The sequence below is a fragment of the Amia ocellicauda genome, chromosome 13, assembly GCF_036373705.1.
Source record: "Amia ocellicauda isolate fAmiCal2 chromosome 13, fAmiCal2.hap1, whole genome shotgun sequence".
Taxonomy (NCBI): domain Eukaryota; kingdom Metazoa; phylum Chordata; class Actinopteri; order Amiiformes; family Amiidae; genus Amia; species Amia ocellicauda.
In genome coordinates this window covers 4193846-4206977 of record NC_089862.1, presented here as the reverse complement: position 1 = coordinate 4206977, position 13132 = coordinate 4193846, and the positions used below count along the sequence as shown (strand labels likewise).

At 48.4% G+C, this 13132-nt stretch overlaps 6 non-coding genes across 6 annotated transcripts; all 6 read right to left on the bottom strand.

The window, feature by feature from the left end:
* Positions 1-1143: 1143 nt before the first annotated feature.
* trnar-ucu (transfer RNA arginine (anticodon UCU)) lies at positions 1144-1234 on the bottom strand. Its single transcript is given in 2 exon segments — positions 1144-1179; positions 1198-1234. It is a non-coding gene; the product is annotated as a tRNA-Arg (tRNA).
* A 1716-nt stretch (positions 1235-2950) lies between these two features.
* Positions 2951-3041, bottom strand: trnar-ucu (transfer RNA arginine (anticodon UCU)). Its single transcript is given in 2 exon segments — positions 2951-2986; positions 3005-3041. It is a non-coding gene; the product is annotated as a tRNA-Arg (tRNA).
* A 1696-nt stretch (positions 3042-4737) lies between these two features.
* On the bottom strand, positions 4738-4828 carry trnar-ucu (transfer RNA arginine (anticodon UCU)). The gene is given in 2 exon segments: positions 4738-4773; positions 4792-4828. It is a non-coding gene; the product is annotated as a tRNA-Arg (tRNA).
* Positions 4829-6534: 1706 nt separating this feature from the next.
* trnar-ucu (transfer RNA arginine (anticodon UCU)) lies at positions 6535-6625 on the bottom strand. Its single transcript is given in 2 exon segments — positions 6535-6570; positions 6589-6625. It is a non-coding gene; the product is annotated as a tRNA-Arg (tRNA).
* A 4118-nt stretch (positions 6626-10743) lies between these two features.
* On the bottom strand, positions 10744-10834 carry trnar-ucu (transfer RNA arginine (anticodon UCU)). Its single transcript is given in 2 exon segments — positions 10744-10779; positions 10798-10834. It is a non-coding gene; the product is annotated as a tRNA-Arg (tRNA).
* A 1696-nt stretch (positions 10835-12530) lies between these two features.
* On the bottom strand, positions 12531-12621 carry trnar-ucu (transfer RNA arginine (anticodon UCU)). The gene is given in 2 exon segments: positions 12531-12566; positions 12585-12621. It is a non-coding gene; the product is annotated as a tRNA-Arg (tRNA).
* Positions 12622-13132: the final 511 nt, after the last annotated feature.

The window sequence follows — 13132 nt, the reverse complement described above, 5'->3', positions numbered from 1 at the left end:
GGCTGGCACACAAAATCAGGCACCTGCAAAACAGTTTATATGTTATTGCTCAACTGTCATAAATTGTAGAATACATGATCTCGATAAATGCTCAGACATTTATCACACAGGGCAAGCCAGCTAAGTGATGAAAGGAACCATAACCGATTTAATGTGCCTTTTCACAATTGCTGGCGCTCTGTGCCCACGATCAGCCGTGTTCAGCCAGCATTAATGACACAGGCCGCTTGTCTAGAACGGCAACATGAATTGAGCACCATCAGAGTAAACAGACAGTCGCAGTGCGGGGGCTTCTGTAGACTTTCACAAGTATCCGAATTTACTTTTCTCGCTTTAATTCTGTGCTCTCTATATTATCGCTGGATCCAGGGTGGGGGGGGCGTGCTGGGCGTCCCAGGTGCTGCTCTCTTAGACCGAGGTGGAGCCCGAGTGGTAGTCTGAGGTCACCTTCTCTGTGGCACTCGTCACTTCCTTAGTTATTGTCATCATTGCCGCTGCTGGGGAAACTCTCCACTTTAACCGACACGTGGGATAGAAAGCCATGTTGACTTGAGTCTTCAGTTTGCAAGCAAGTGCAATGGGTATGCTTTCCAGCCCGTGCCAGCAGGGTTAGGCAAGATCTTGCAGGCCCATCCCTCCCGACGAGTGTGGTGTATACTCTGTCCGATTCCACCGTCTTGATTTCTGTTGCAGCCACTTTCCATGCTTTGCTCACTCGAGAGGCAGCCAGGTTAAGCGGGCAATAATGCACAAGTAGCTCTGTCTTGCGAATCTTGGAACTGTCCATTGGACATACACGGCATGAGTCGTCATGAAATGTCAAACAAGGAATGCCCACAACGAAGGTGGGATAGAAAGCCACGTGTGCAGAACACAACGGCTTAGTAGTCCATGGCCTTAAGTACAAGGCCACCTGATCCAGCTGTTCCCGGAGATGCAACTGACACGGAGGGGGACTGGTACAGTGACAGTGGCTAGGAAAAGAAGCAGGGTATGAGGTCTTGATAGTCAAGCAAGGATTTGGGACAAAGTTGGCATTCCAGAAAAGTAAGAAGTGAAGGCGTCAGCGAGGCATTTGACTGCAAGATACCTCTCGCTGTCACGAGGAAGACCAGCAAGCTGTAAGTTTCATGAAGTGAGTACTGACCCTGGTGGGAGTTGAACCCACAACCTTTGAATGACCACTGCCCTTTTCACTAGAAGTACAATGCGCTATCCATTGCGCCACAGAGCCCCACAAGACATTTATCGCCATACTGTTCTGCACGCCTACTGATGACGGGGCATCTCAGCGTGCTTGTACAAGTAGCATTTACAGATGTGTTTTTTTAATCCCTGTCTCGCTGATATTGAGACGAAAGGAAATGAATGGTTCTTCTTTTAGATAATGCGACTCATGTTGACTTGACTGTGAGGGGAAGTATTTGTCAGGCACACTGTGTGTTTGTCTGTTTATCTGTGGCTGTCTTTGTGTCTGTGGCAGTCTGTCTGTGTGTGTCTGTCTGTCTGTCTGTCTATCTGTGGCTGTCTGTGTGTCCGTGGCAGACTGTGCTTGTGGCTGTCTGTGTGTGTGTCTGTGGCTTGACCGATGGGGCTGGTTGGAAACATCATCGACCTGGGATTCTCTTCATCACAAATACATCTTACCCTGCCCACATGCCCGAATTGCTTTTCAGCTGGATCACAGCCTCGCCCCAGGTGGGCAAAACCTCCAAAAGTGGTACAAACTCATCCACGTATTGCAGTGTTTCTGGGAAAGCTGGCATAGTGAGTGAGAAAGTCAACCCTGACAGTGTGGCGAGAGACGGGAAGCCACGGAATTTATGCGCTCTGTGATGTCATAGAAGTCAGCTGTGAGAGAGATCTGAGATGTCATCGCTGAACTGGCAGTGAAGGGAGAGGGAGAGGAAGGCAAAGCATGTACGTGGCTTCTCTCGCTGACTGGGCAAGATTGGATGAATGAGAGAGTGCAGAGATGGGAACGCAGTAAAAATACAATGGTATTATGCAAATTCTGAATCGATTTATAATGTATATTCATGATTTCTTGATTGAGAGAGTTCTGTTTCTTAAGGTTAAACTTGTTTGCACATTGAATATTTAATTGCTGTGTGTGTGTGTGTGTGTGTGTGTGTGTGTGTGTGTCACTAGAAGTCCAGCACACTATCCATTGTGGTACAGAACCACTAAACTGTACGACGAAGATACTCTTCTGCATGCCTGCAGATGACCAGGCGTCTCAGCGTGATTTGACAAGTAGCATTCACAGCTGTGTTTTTTAAATCCCTGTCTCACTGATATTGAGACGGATGGAAATGATGGGTTCTTCTATTTGGTACAAGCGGCTCATGTTGACTTGAGTCTTCAGCTTGCAAGCAAGTGCAATGGGTATGCTTTCCAGCCCGTGCCAGCAGGGTTAGGCAAGATCTTGCAGGCCCATCCCTCCCGACGAGCGTGGTGTATACTCTGTCCGATTCCACCGTCTTGATTTCTGTTGCAGCCACTTTCCATGCTTTGCTCACTCGAGAGGCAGCCAGGTTAAGCGGGCAATAATGCACAAGTAGCTCTGTCTTGCGAATCTTGGAACTGTCCATTGGACGTACACGGCGTGAGTCGTCAAGAAATGTCAAACAAGGAATGCCCACAACGAAGGTGGGATAGAAAGCCACGTGTGCAAAACACAACGGCTTAGTAGTCCATGGCCTTAAGTACAAGGCCAGCTGATCCAGCTGTTCCCGGAGATGCAACTGACACGGAGGGGGACTGGTACAGTGACAGTGGCTAGGAAAAGAAGCAGGGTATGAGGTCTTGATAGTCAAGCAAGGATTTGGGACAAAGTTGGCATTCCAGAAAAGTAAGAAGTGAAGGCGTCAGCGAGGCATTTGACTGCAAGATACCTCTCGCTGTCACGAGGAAGACCAGCAAGCTGTAAGTTTCATGAAGTGAGTACTGACTCTGGTGGGACTCGAACCCACAACCTTTGAATGACCACTGCCCTTTTCACTAGAAGTACAATGCGCTATCCATTGCGCCACAGAGCCCCACAAGACATTTATCGCCATACTGTTCTGCACGCCTACTGATGACGGGGCATCTCAGCGTGCTTGTACAAGTAGCATTTACAGATGTGTTTTTTTAATCCCTGTCTCGCTGATATTGAGACGAAAGGAAATGAATGGTTCTTCTTTTAGATAATGCGACTCATGTTGACTTGACTGTGAGGGGAAGTATTTGTCAGGCACACTGTGTGTTTGTCTGTTTATCTGTGGCTGTCTTTGTGTCTGTGGCAGTCTGTCTGTGTGTGTGTGTCTGTCTGTCTGTCTATCTGTGGCTGTCTGTGTGTCTGTGGCAGACTGTGCTTGTGGCTGTCTGTGTGTGTGTCTGTGGCTTGACCGATGGGGCTGGTTGGAAACATCATCGACCTGGGATTCTCTTCATCACAAATACATCTTACCCTGCCCACATGCCCGAATTGCTTTTCAGCTGGATCACAGCCTCGCCCCAGGTGGGCAAAACCTCCAAAAGTGGTACAAACTCATCCACGTATTGCAGTGTTTCTGGGAAAGCTGGCATAGTGAGTGAGAAAGTCAACCCTGACAGTGTGGCGAGAGACGGGAAGCCACGGAATTTATGCGCTCTGTGATGTCATAGAAGTCAGCTGTGAGAGAGATCTGAGATGTCATCGCTGAACTGGCAGTGAAGGGAGAGGGAGAGGAAGGCAAAGCATGTACGTGGCTTCTCTCGCTGACTGGGCAAGATTGGATGAATGAGAGAGTGCAGAGGTGGGAACGCAGTAAAAATACAATGGTATTATGCAAATTCTGAATCGATTTATAATGTATATTCATGATTTCTTGATTGAGAGAGTTCTGTTTCTTAAGGTTAAACTTGTTTGCACATTGAATATTTAATTGCTGTGTGTGTGTGTGTGTCACTAGAAGTCCAGCACACTATCCATTGTGGTACAGAACCACTAAACTGTACGACGAAGATACTCTTCTGCATGCCTGCAGATGACCAGGCGTCTCAGCGTGATTTGACAAGTAGCATTCACAGCTGTGTTTTTTAAATCCCTGTCTCACTGATATAGAGACGGATGGAAATGATGGGTTCTTCTATTTGGTACAAGCGGCTCATGTTGACTTGAGTCTTCAGCTTGCAAGCAAGTGCAATGGGTATGCTTTCCAGCCCGTGCCAGCAGGGTTAGGCAAGATCTTGCAGGCCCATCCCTCCCGACGAGTGTGGTGTATACTTTGTCCGATTCCACCATCTTGATTTCTGTTGCAGCCACTTTCCATGCTTTGCTCACTCGAGAGGCAGCCAGGTTAAGCGGGCAATAATGCACAAGTAGCTCTGTCTTGCGAATCTTGGAACTGTCCATTGGACGTACACGGCGTGAGTCGTCAAGAAATGTCAAACAAGGAATGCCCACAACGAAGGTGGGATAGAAAGCCACGTGTGCAAAACACAACGGCTTAGTAGTCCATGGCCTTAAGTACAAGGCCAGCTGATCCAGCTGTTCCCGGAGATGCAACTGACACGGAGGGGGACTGGTACAGTGACAGTGGCTAGGAAAAGAAGCAGGGTATGAGGTCTTGATAGTCAAGCAAGGATTTGGGACAAAGTTGGCATTCCAGAAAAGTAAGAAGTGAAGGCGTCAGCGAGGCATTTGACTGCAAGATACCTCTCGCTGTCACGAGGAAGACCAGCAAGCTGTAAGTTTCATGAAGTGAGTACTTACTCTGGTGGGACTCGAACCCACAACCTTTGAATGACCACTGCCCTTTTCACTAGAAGTACAATGCGCTATCCATTGCGCCACAGAGCCCCACAAGACATTTATCGCCATACTGTTCTGCACGCCTACTGATGACGGGGCATCTCAGCGTGCTTGTACAAGTAGCATTTACAGATGTGTTTTTTTAATCCCTGTCTCGCTGATATTGAGACGAAAGGAAATGAATGGTTCTTCTTTTAGATAATGCGACTCATGTTGACTTGACTGTGAGGGGAAGTATTTGTCAGGCACACTGTGTGTTTGTCTGTTTATCTGTGGCTGTCTTTGTGTCTGTGGCAGTCTGTCTGTGTGTGTGTGTCTGTCTGTCTGTCTATCTGTGGCTGTCTGTGTGTCTGTGGCAGACTGTGCTTGTGGCTGTCTGTGTGTGTGTCTGTGGCTTGACCGATGGGGCTGGTTGGAAACATCATCGACCTGGGATTCTCTTCATCACAAATACATCTTACCCTGCCCACATGCCCGAATTGCTTTTCAGCTGGATCACAGCCTCGCCCCAGGTGGGCAAAACCTCCAAAAGTGGTACAAACTCATCCACGTATTGCAGTGTTTCTGGGAAAGCTGGCATAGTGAGTGAGAAAGTCAACCCTGACAGTGTGGCGAGAGACGGGAAGCCACGGAATTTATGCGCTCTGTGATGTCATAGAAGTCAGCTGTGAGAGAGATCTGAGATGTCATCGCTGAACTGGCAGTGAAGGGAGAGGGAGAGGAAGGCAAAGCATGTACGTGGCTTCTCTCGCTGACTGGGCAAGATTGGATGAATGAGAGAGTGCAGAGATGGGAACGCAGTAAATATACAATGGTATTATGCAAATTCTGAATCGATTTATAATGTATATTCATGATTTCTTGATTGAGAGAGTTCTGTTTCTTAAGGTTAAACTTGTTTGCACATTGAATATTTAATTGCTGTGTGTGTGTGTGTGTGTGTGTGTGTCACTAGAAGTCCAGCACACTATCCATTGTGGTACAGAACCACTAAACTGTACGACGAAGATACTCTTCTGCATGCCTGCAGATGACCAGGCGTCTCAGCGTGATTTGACAAGTAGCATTCACAGCTGTGTTTTTTAAATCCCTGTCTCACTGATATTGAGACGGATGGAAATGATGGGTTCTTCTATTTGGTACAAGCGGCTCATGTTGACTTGAGTCTTCAGCTTGCAAGCAAGTGCAATGGGTATGCTTTCCAGCCCGTGCCAGCAGGGTTAGGCAAGATCTTGCAGGCCCATCCCTCCCGACGAGTGTGGTGTATACTCTGTCCAATTCCACCGTCTTGATTTCTGTTGCAGCCACTTTCCATGCTTTGCTCACTCGAGAGGCAGCCAGGTTAAGTGGGCAATAATGCACAAGTAGCTCTGTCTTGCGAATCTTGGAACTGTCCATTGGACGTACACGGCGTGAGTCGTCAAGAAATGTCAAACAAGGAATGCCCACAACGAAGGTGGGATAGAAAGCCACGTGTGCAAAACACAACGGCTTAGTAGTCCATGGCCTTAAGTACAAGGCCAGCTGATCCAGCTGTTCCCGGAGATGCAACTGACACGGAGGGGGACTGGTACAGTGACAGTGGCTAGGAAAAGAAGCAGGGTATGAGGTCTTGATAGTCAAGCAAGGATTTGGGACAAAGTTGGCATTCCAGAAAAGTAAGAAGTGAAGGCGTCAGCGAGGCATTTGACTGCAAGATACCTCTCGCTGTCACGAGGAAGACCAGCAAGCTGTAAGTTTCATGAAGTGAGTACTGACTCTGGTGGGACTCGAACCCACAACCTTTGAATGACCACTGCCCTTTTCACTAGAAGTACAATGCACTATCCATTGCGCCACAGAGCCCAAAAGACATTTATCGCCATACTGTTCTGCACGCCTACTGATGACGGGGCATCTCAGCGTGCTTGTACAAGTAGCATTTACAGATGTGTTTTTTTAATCCCTGTCTCGCTGATATTGAGACGAAAGGAAATGAATGGTTCTTCTTTTAGATAATGCGACTCATGTTGACTTGACTGTGAGGGGAAGTATTTGTCAGGCACACTGTGTGTTTGTCTGTTTATCTGTGGCTGTCTTTGTGTCTGTGGCAGTCTGTCTGTGTGTGTCTGTCTGTCTGTCTGTCTATCTGTGGCTGTCTGTGTGTCTGTGGCAGACTGTGCTTGTGGCTGTCTGTGTGTGTGTCTGTGGCTTGACCGATGGGGCTGGTTGGAAACATCATCGACCTGGGATTCTCTTCATCACAAATACATCTTACCCTGCCCACATGCCCGAATTGCTTTTCAGCTGGATCACAGCCTCGCCCCAGGTGGGCAAAACCTCCAAAAGTGGTACAAACTCATCCACGTATTGCAGTGTTTCTGGGAAAGCTGGCATAGTGAGTGAGAAAGTCAACCCTGACAGTGTGGCGAGAGACGGGAAGCCACGGAATTTATGCGCTCTGTGATGTCAGTGCAGTGTTTGCAGTGTTTCTGGGAAATACTGTTTATTTGGTTTAGTATTTTACATTTACATTAAATAAAAACAATTCAAATTTTTTAATGCTCATGATTAAAATCATTAAAATATCAATCCTTAAAATCACTTAAAATTTTTAAAATCTGTGATTTTAACAAAGAACAAGACAATTAACTTCAAAATAAACGTGCCCAAAACAACAAAACAAACATGATAAAAGCAAAAACTGCTCACCAACATAAAGGTCAAATACATTGAAAATAACTGAAAATGCATTGGACAAAATAAAGAAACAATTAAAAAGGTAAAAATAAAAAACAAACAAAAAAAAGTCCAATGCATTTAAAATTAAATCCAAAACGGTCAATGTATTTGACAAAAGAATATAACAAAACTAAATCAAAAGACCCTAAACAATGTGGTTTAAAAACAACTAAATCTTTAAAAACAATTAAGATTCATTTTTAAAATCTTTTTTAAAAACAATCATCCATAAAATCTTTAAAAGATCTTGGACTCGGGCTCCAGCAGGGGGAACTGACCGTCCCCGGAGGTGGGTCCCATCATGGGATCCTGAGCTCCCCCAGATCTTGTATGTGCCAGTTCTTATAGGCTTCCTCCTTGCCCCTCTGATGGACCTCCAGATTGACATAGTCTCTTACGAACACCATGCCCCTCCGCGCGATGACGATCGGGTCCAGCTCCTGCTTGTTGAACAGACAGATGTTCCGTCCCTCCCACAGTGCCTGCTTCACTGCGCAGACGACACGCCACCAGCACCTCAGGGTGGATGATGATATTCCCCTGGCCGGACCGTACAGGATCTGCTGGGCGGTCGCCCGCACAGGAACGGCAAACCTGTGGAGGAACGGAGAAAACAGGAGCCAGACCCTGTGGGCGGAGGGGCACTCACTAAAGATGTGAGCCTCCGTCTCCTTCCCCAGGCAACCCTTATAGGGGCAGGTGTCATAAGGAGCTATGCCCCTTCTGTGCATGAACACTCGGGTGGGGAGACACCGACTCACAGCCATCCAGGAGACATCTTTCTGCGTATTCGTGAGGCAAACATGCGTAGCGTTAGCCCAGATAAACCGGCAGGTTTCGGGAGGGAAATCTTCTATCCGGCTGGTCTCCTGGGTAGATCTCATCTGGCTACAGATGGTCTTATAATCCCAGGAGGCCAGCACGACTTTATGGAGGCCTACTTCGAGCGCAAAGGCTCGGAGCGCCCTGTAGAACGGCGGGGGATCCCACGAGTGCGGCCTGGTGTTATTCATGGCGCAGAGGCCGAATGGTCTCAGGCTGCTGGCAAAATAAAAGCGGTTCATGAAACTCACTTTCTTGCCAGCAGCCTGGATGTTCTTGACCACATAGGCCAGCCCCTGCGCCTTTATCAGCCGCACAACGTCCGGGACCCCCCTGCCTCCATCCAGGGTACCCTTCACCATCTGCACTCTTTTCAGCCTCTCCATTTTGCTCCCCCAGACAAACCGGAATATAATTCGGGTCACTAATTTTGCGATGACCTTGTCTGGGGGGAAGATCATTCCTACGTAGAGGAGTATCGGGAAGAGGATGGCCTTTACGACCAGCACCTTACCAGCCATCGTCAAGGTCCTTGTGCTCCAGCCGTGGATCTTCCTTTGGACCTTCGCTATGGCCTCCTCCCAGCTCCGGGTGCCCGTGTTGGTCCCGTCGATCATGATCCCCAGAACCTTGATAGACGGCTTCACAGGGAACACGGTCGGCGGGCCCCGGCCGACAGGCCATGCCCTGGAGAGGTAGACCTCGCTCTTGGCCTTGTTCACAGCGGCCCCCGTCGCCCTGCAGAAGCCGTCCAGCAGTTCCTCGACCCTGGCCACGGACGGAGCGTCCGTGCAAACCACGGCCACGTCGTCCATATAGGACAGGGCCTTCAGTTGCTCTCCGCCGGAACCTGGGAGATGGAAACCTGTCACCCGGACGTCCCGGCGGATCGCCTGCATGAACGGCTCCAAGCAGAGGACGTACAGCAGGGCCGACAGGGGACAACCCTGCCGGACCCCCGACCTGACCGGAAATGGTTCGGTCAGGTGGCGGTTCACAAGGACCCTGCTGCTTAGGCCGCTGTAGATGATCTTAACCCACTTCCTCAGGCCAAGAGCGAGACCCATCCTCTCCATGACGAGCTGCAGGTATTCGTGGCCCACTCTGTCGAAGGCTTTCTCCTGGTCCAAGCTGATTAGGACCAGGGGAAGCCCTCTCTCGTTCGAGTAGGCCACGACATCCCTGAGCAGCATGGCGATGTCGGCCGCCGATCTCCCCGTGTGTTTCTGGGAAAGCTGGCATAGTGAGTGAGAAAGTCAACCCTGACAGTGTGGCGAGAGACGGGAAGCCACGGAATTTATGCGCTCTGTGATGTCATAGAAGTCAGCTGTGAGAGAGATCTGAGATGTCATCGCTGAACTGGCAGTGAAGGGAGAAGGAGAGGAAGGCAAAGCATGTACGTGGCTTCTCTCGCTGACTGGGCAAGATTGGATGAATGAGAGAGTGCAGAGATGGGAACGCAGTAAATATACAATGGTATTATGCAAATTCTGAATCGATTTATAATGTATATTCATGATTTCTTGATTGAGAGAGTTCTGTTTCTTAAGGTTAAACTTGTTTGCACATTGAATATTTACTTGCTGTGTGTGTGTGTGTGTGTGTGTGTGTGTGTCACTAGAAGTCCAGCACACTATCCATTGTGGCACAGAACCACAAAACTGTACGACGAAGATACTCTTCTGCATGCCTGCAGATGACCGGGCGTCTCAGTGTGATTTGACAAGTAGCATTTACAGCTGTGTTTTTTAAATCCCTGTCTCACTGATATTGAGACGGATGGAAATGATGGGTTCTTCTATTTGGTACAAGCGGCTCATGTTGACTTGAGTCTTCAGCTTGCAAGCAAGTGCAATGGGTATGCTTTCCAGCCCGTGCCAGCAGGGTTAGGCAAGATCTTGCAGGCCCATCCCTCCCGACGAGCGTGGTGTATACTCTGTCCGATTCCACCGTCTTGATTTCTGTTGCAGCCACTTTCCATGCTTTGCTCACTCGAGAGGCAGCCAGGTTAAGCGGGCAATAATGCACAAGTAGCTCTGTCTTGCGAATCTTGGAACTGTCCATTGGACGTACACGGCGTGAGTCGTCAAGAAATGTCAAACAAGGAATGCCCACAACGAAGGTGGGATAGAAAGCCACGTGTGCAAAACACAACGGCTTAGTAGTCCATGGCCTTAAGTACAAGGCCAGCTGATCCAGCTGTTCCCGGAGATGCAACTGACACGGAGGGGGACTGGTACAGTGACAGTGGCTAGGAAAAGAAGCAGGGTATGAGGTCTTGATAGTCAAGCAAGGATTTGGGACAAAGTTGGCATTCCAGAAAAGTAAGAAGTGAAGGCGTCAGCGAGGCATTTGACTGCAAGATACCTCTCGCTGTCACGAGGAAGACCAGCAAGCTGTAAGTTTCATGAAGTGAGTACTGACTCTGGTGGGACTCGAACCCACAACCTTTGAATGACCACTGCCCTTTTCACTAGAAGTACAATGCGCTATCCATTGCGCCACAGAGCCCCACAAGACATTTATCGCCATACTGTTCTGCACGCCTACTGATGACGGGGCATCTCAGCGTGCTTGTACAAGTAGCATTTACAGATGTGTTTTTTTAATCCCTGTCTCGCTGATATTGAGACGAAAGGAAATGAATGGTTCTTCTTTTAGATAATGCGACTCATGTTGACTTGACTGTGAGGGGAAGTATTTGTCAGGCACACTGTGTGTTTGTCTGTTTATCTGTGGCTGTCTTTGTGTCTGTGGCAGTCTGTCTGTGTGTGTGTGTCTGTCTGTCTGTCTATCTGTGGCTGTCTGTGTGTCTGTGGCAGACTGTGCTTGTGGCTGTCTGTGTGTGTGTCTGTGGCTTGACCGATGGGGCTGGTTGGAAACATCATCGACCTGGGATTCTCTTCATCACAAATACATCTTACCCTGCCCACATGCCCGAATTGCTTTTCAGCTGGATCACAGCCTCGCCCCAGGTGGGCAAAACCTCCAAAAGTGGTACAAACTCATCCACGTATTGCAGTGTTTCTGGGAAAGCTGGCATAGTGAGTGAGAAAGTCAACCCTGACAGTGTGGCGAGAGACGGGAAGCCACGGAATTTATGCGCTCTGTGATGTCATAGAAGTCAGCTGTGAGAGAGATCTGAGATGTCATCGCTGAACTGGCAGTGAAGGGAGAGGGAGAGGAAGGCAAAGCATGTACGTGGCTTCTCTCGCTGACTGGGCAAGATTGGATGAATGAGAGAGTGCAGAGGTGGGAACGCAGTAAAAATACAATGGTATTATGCAAATTCTGAATCGATTTATAATGTATATTCATGATTTCTTGATTGAGAGAGTTCTGTTTCTTAAGGTTAAACTTGTTTGCACATTGAATATTTAATTGCTGTGTGTGTGTGTGTGTCACTAGAAGTCCAGCACACTATCCATTGTGGTACAGAACCACTAAACTGTACGACGAAGATACTCTTCTGCATGCCTGCAGATGACCAGGCGTCTCAGCGTGATTTGACAAGTAGCATTCACAGCTGTGTTTTTTAAATCCCTGTCTCACTGATATAGAGACGGATGGAAATGATGGGTTCTTCTATTTGGTACAAGCGGCTCATGTTGACTTGAGTCTTCAGCTTGCAAGCAAGTGCAATGGGTATGCTTTCCAGCCCGTGCCAGCAGGGTTAGGCAAGATCTTGCAGGCCCATCCCTCCCGACGAGTGTGGTGTATACTTTGTCCGATTCCACCATCTTGATTTCTGTTGCAGCCACTTTCCATGCTTTGCTCACTCGAGAGGCAGCCAGGTTAAGCGGGCAATAATGCACAAGTAGCTCTGTCTTGCGAATCTTGGAACTGTCCATTGGACGTACACGGCGTGAGTCGTCAAGAAATGTCAAACAAGGAATGCCCACAACGAAGGTGGGATAGAAAGCCACGTGTGCAAAACACAACGGCTTAGTAGTCCATGGCCTTAAGTACAAGGCCAGCTGATCCAGCTGTTCCCGGAGATGCAACTGACACGGAGGGGGACTGGTACAGTGACAGTGGCTAGGAAAAGAAGCAGGGTATGAGGTCTTGATAGTCAAGCAAGGATTTGGGACAAAGTTGGCATTCCAGAAAAGTAAGAAGTGAAGGCGTCAGCGAGGCATTTGACTGCAAGATACCTCTCGCTGTCACGAGGAAGACCAGCAAGCTGTAAGTTTCATGAAGTGAGTACTTACTCTGGTGGGACTCGAACCCACAACCTTTGAATGACCACTGCCCTTTTCACTAGAAGTACAATGCGCTATCCATTGCGCCACAGAGCCCCACAAGACATTTATCGCCATACTGTTCTGCACGCCTACTGATGACGGGGCATCTCAGCGTGCTTGTACAAGTAGCATTTACAGATGTGTTTTTTTAATCCCTGTCTCGCTGATATTGAGACGAAAGGAAATGAATGGTTCTTCTTTTAGATAATGCGACTCATGTTGACTTGACTGTGAGGGGAAGTATTTGTCAGGCACACTGTGTGTTTGTCTGTTTATCTGTGGCTGTCTTTGTGTCTGTGGCAGTCTGTCTGTGTGTGTGTGTCTGTCTGTCTGTCTATCTGTGGCTGTCTGTGTGTCTGTGGCAGACTGTGCTTGTGGCTGTCTGTGTGTGTGTCTGTGGCTTGACCGATGGGGCTGGTTGGAAACATCATCGACCTGGGATTCTCTTCATCACAAATACATCTTACCCTGCCCACATGCCCGAATTGCTTTTCAGCTGGATCACAGCCTCGCCCCAGGTGGGCAAAACCTCCAAAAGTGGTACAAACTCATCCACGTATTGCAG